At 41.6% G+C, this 4,144-nt stretch overlaps 1 non-coding gene across 1 annotated transcript; it reads right to left on the reverse strand.

Moving 5' to 3' along the window:
* Positions 1 to 1,767: 1,767 nt before the first annotated feature.
* On the reverse strand, positions 1,768 to 1,874 carry LOC130042156 (U6 spliceosomal RNA). Its single transcript, XR_008795130.1, has one exon. It is a non-coding gene; the product is annotated as a U6 spliceosomal RNA (small nuclear RNA).
* Between the last annotated feature and the right edge of the window lie 2,270 nt (positions 1,875 to 4,144).

Consider the following 4,144-nt stretch of genomic DNA (forward strand, 5'->3'; position numbering starts at 1 on the left):
GATACTCCGATGATTCTAATGTTGTTCCTCTTGGCATCATCTCCTAGGTCTCTGATTCTCCTTAGAGCTATTTGAGGTCTTTTTCCATTGTTTGTTGTTCCCTGTGCAATTTCTGTTGCTCATCTTCAAGCTCACTGATCCTGTCTTCAGCTGTATTCATCCTACTGCTGAGCGCAACTACCGAGTTTTTAATTTCATCTACCGAATCCTTTATTTGTGACACTTCATTTTGTAGCTTTTTAATTTCTGCTCTCATTTCTTCCTGTATTTTCTCGACTATCCGTTCTACTGTTTCTTTCATTTCTTCCTTTAGTTTTCTAGATATCTCCTCCATTGATTCTTTGAGTAGTTCGTTGACCATCCTCTGCATTTCCTCTTGGAATTTTTTATCGGAGAGAGCATATTTGTGGATAACCCTGCTTGAGGATTCGGGACTCTTTTCTTCGTCCTCTCCTTGTAGTGGAGATTTGCACTGTTTCTTCATGCTGTTTTGGTTGTCTAGTGGTAAAACCCTGGAATTCACTAGTACTGTTCCCTATTATTGTGGATAAGGTTGGTTGATGATGGCCACCCTTTTCCCATTCTAGAGTCTGACCTTCCTCTCAGGCATTATTCTTTGGCTTTTGACGAGCATCTAGTGAAGCTTTGGAGGAGGTGCTCTTTAATATTGGGCTTGTACAGCTTCTTGTGTACTGGTCTTTTGTTAGAACTGGAATAGGCCAGTGGATTATTATTGTATTGTAGTTGAGGTGACCAGGAATTTTTCCACAGAATTAGGTGATAAAGGCTGGGATGAAAGTCGAGAGTGTTGGAAGTGGGAAATATAACTCTGGCCACATGAGCAGCTGCCCACCTTGGAGAAGGCCACACCCACTTTTGAGGAGGCCATGCCTCCTAAAGTGATAAACACACCCCCAGCCAGTCCAGATGCTAGTCCACAGACCTGTTGGGGCAGCAACTCTTTGGGCTGGCGCTTGCTGCAGAAGTGGAGGCAGGTACCCCAGGCCGGGGTCCCGATGGCGGGTGACTTTCAGGGTCCTGAGTTTGGGTGGGAAGAGGGCGCCAAGTGGGTACAGACCTGTTGGGGAGGGGCAGCGACTATTGGACTGGTGCTTGCTGCAGAAGTGGAGGCAGGTGCCCCAAGCTGGGGTCCCAGCGGCAGCTGGCTTTCAGGGTCCCGAGTTTGCTCCTCTTGTTTCTTGAAGTGGTGTTTTGTAGTTTTCTTGTAAAGGTACTTTACCCCCTTAGTTAAGATTCTTAGCTAAGATGCTGAGGTACTTGATTTTCTGTGGCACAATTGTAAACGAGATTTAAAATAAAGATCACTTTCCTTTTATTCATTATTCACATATAGGAAAGCTGTGAACTTTTGGGTATTGATTTTTGTAACCTGCTACACTACTATGAAAATGTATTGTTTCTAGGAGCTTTCTGGTAGAAACTAGGGTTCTCTTAGTATCATGTTGTTCACGATTGTGTTTCTGTCGTACAATGTTCCAACACCCATGTCTTCACTAGTATACATTTCTTACTCTCAATGTCCCACTTTTCTCCCCACTGTCCCCACCCACTCCCCTACCCACTGCAGTCCCAACTGCTCTATTTTTCCATATCAGCATTGATTTTACTACTTGGATATTTTGTGATTCCATACAAGTTTCAGTAGTGGCTTGTTTTTATTATTTTTTCAAAATATCAGTAGGGTTTTGGTAGGGATGGCCTTGATTGTATTTTGTATTTATGTTCATCATGATATTCTTTTTTTTTTTAAATATGGAATGCTTTATGAATTTGCGAATCATCCTTGCACAGGGGCCATGCTAATCTTCTCTGTATCGTTCCAATTTTAGTATATGTGCTGCCGAAGGAAGCACTCATCATGATATTCTTTTGTTGATTTTCTTGTGTGTATGTGATATTCACATACTTTTGGAATTAGGTAAAATGAATAATATATATTCATAAAATGTATTTGAAAAAAATTCTCTTCAGTATTTTGAAAGATCTTGAGAAGGAAAGTCACTAGGTTATTGTTGAAAATTTGACAGAACTAATGAAACCATCTTGTCATAGCTTGTTTTGGGAGAAGATTTATGATGGCTGCTTTAATTTTCTTGCTTGTAATTTATATATACAGATTTTCTTTTCTTTTTTTTTTTGTTTTTGCTTTTGTGAATCTACTTCTAAGCTGTCTTACTCAGATGTCTGGAGAATTTGTGCAGTTTTTTTTTATAAGAATATTCAGTTCCTTGTCACATGCCTCCACACATCTTTCCACGGGGCTGATTGAGTGTCTTCACAACATGGCAACTGGCTTCTCCAGAGTACAGAATACAAGAGAAAGCGAGATTAAAATTACAGTGTGTTTCCTGACTGAAAACTACAGTGTGTTTCCTGACTGATGCTCAGAGGTCATGTGTCATAGTTTATGCCAATTTGATTTGTTGAAAGAGAATCATTAAGTACAATTCACATACAAGAAGACTGGAACTAAATGACACCAAAGAGAGAAGAATCAGAGAATTTATAGTTGTACCTGACAACAATCAGAGTGACTTTTAAGATTTGTACAAAATGTGGCACTTAAAAAAATTCTCACAGTTGTAAGTTCTTTCATCTGAGGATGAAAATGTCTCCAGGAAGACTGTCACTGTCATAGAGCAAGTAGATAAGAGCAAGTAGATAAGAAGGATGATGGACAGTAGTGATTTTATGGAAACAGATGAGAAGAGAAATCAATTTTGTAACAGTAAATGTATCATTTTATCACTTGTCATCCTGTTAATCATCGATTTGCTTGAGTGGATGTCAGTAACATCTTCCTTCGTCCCTGTCCCCTGCTAGTGTAGCTCAATGGCGTCTGCTTGTTCCAGGAACATGGAGAGCCTCAAACCGCTCATTCAGGGTTTTGATGAAGAAGTCCAATCATCTAGTGAACGGTCAGGCGTTCTTTTGATGTCCTGTGGAATCCAGTTGGTAACAGCTCTAGTCCAGCCGTCGTCTCTAAATCACATTACATGTCCTGCCCATCTCAATCTCGATGCCTTGGCAAACAGACAACATCCCTGATTCTTGATCGTCAATGGAGGTCAGAACTCTGGATTCCTTCTCTCACTTGAGTGAAATGTGATATTCCAAGCATAACTCTTTTGATTTTTTTTGGGTGATCTGAATAGTGTCCTCATCCTGTTTTCATAGGGCCCAGGTCTCTGAGGCATATTTTAGTGCCAGAACAGTGGAATCAAAGAGATGTGCCAGGAGCCGAAGATTCTTCGTCCTCTTAACCACTTCTTCCATGCTCTGGAAGGCATTCCATGCTGCTCTCTTCCTCCTGTGCAGCTCAGGTGCCAGGTCATTTGTCATGTTGTGTTCTCGACCTAGATGCACATAACTGCTGCATTCGGAGGTGTTCGTTCTGTTGAGAGGAAATGGAATGTCAGGAACTAATTCGTTTCTCATGAACATTGTCTTCGTGAAATTCCGACCTTTCCACTCTCATGGTCAAAGTCGGCCAGCATTGGTGCCGCTTGGCTGATGTTTGGTGTTATTAGAACAAAGTCATCAGTGAAGCGGAGGTGATGTAGTTGCCAACTGTCTATCTTCACTCCCATTCCTTCCCATTCCAGTCGTCGCATGATGTTCTGAAGGGTGGCACTGAAGAGTTTCGGTGAAATGGTATTATCCTGCTGAACCCCTCTCTTGACATGGATGATCACTTCCTTGTAGAATGATGAATCCATAATACAGCTCATGGAGGATCCTGATGTACTGAGTTTGAACACCCTGTTTGACTAGGGCTTCGATGACTGCTTCAGTCTCAATAGAAATCAATGAACCTTTAAATCAATGAACACGGGGCTGGAGTAATAGCACAGCAGGTAGGGTGTATGTCTTGCACGTGGCCAACCCGGGTTCGATTCTCAGCATCCGATATGGTCCTCTGAGCACTTGCAGGGGTAATTCCTGAATGTAGAGTCAGGAGTAACCCCTGTGCATTGCCAGGTGTGACCCTCCCAAAAATTTTTAAAAAATCAATGAATTAACATTAGACAGAGTGGCATCTTGAACTCTTGCGAAACCTCAATGAGCTTGGTCACTGTTGTGGATATAGTCGATTGTGTTGAATCCTTTTCAGAATCCAGCT

Source organism: Sorex fumeus, unplaced genomic scaffold (genome assembly GCF_029834395.1).
Source record: "Sorex fumeus unplaced genomic scaffold, SorFum_2.1 ptg000098l, whole genome shotgun sequence".
In the NCBI taxonomy this organism is placed as follows: Eukaryota; Metazoa; Chordata; class Mammalia; order Eulipotyphla; family Soricidae; genus Sorex; species Sorex fumeus.